Here is a 648-nt window from a genome sequence, read left to right as displayed (position 1 = left end):
GGATGACCTCAGGGAGTTGAGTTGTAACATCTATCTATCTTTATCAATTTTACTTTTCAAAATTTGAAATATTTAAATTGCTGGGAATATTCCAACATTACTATCCACTGCTGCAATGTCCTTGGATATTTTTGAAAATACCGAAAAGAAAGGATACTTTGGGTTTTACCTAAGGAAGGAATGACATGATCATATTTTAATTATTAGTGGTAATTCTATAAATATATCTTTTCACCTGTTCGTACAGCATTGATGTTTTCTTTTTCGTCCTTTTTTTACAATCGACTTATTGAAATGTTTTGTAAATACTAAAATTTCGATTTAATTGCAACAACTAAGCATGTTGAAATGAAATTTTATCAAAAAGCTAACCACAGGCAATAATTAAAAAAGCAAAAGATTAAGGACCAAAGGAATAAAAGATTATAGTAAAATTAAACATGTCCTGACCATTCAAAGCAAATAATCAATACAGCATATTTAAAATGCGTAACATGATACGAATATAAAATTAAGGCTTTTTTCCTTTTTTTTTTCAAAACAGTATTTCCCCAATGCAAGACTTTCTCGTCATTTTTTTCTGGATTCATTAATATAAAAATTAATTAAACGAAATATTTTTATCGACCATAAACAAACAAACAAACA

Source organism: Loa loa, assembly GCF_000183805.2.
Source record: "Loa loa unplaced genomic scaffold supercont3.1027, whole genome shotgun sequence".
In the NCBI taxonomy this organism is placed as follows: domain Eukaryota; kingdom Metazoa; phylum Nematoda; class Chromadorea; order Rhabditida; family Onchocercidae; genus Loa; species Loa loa.
This window is presented reverse-complemented; position numbering follows the sequence as displayed.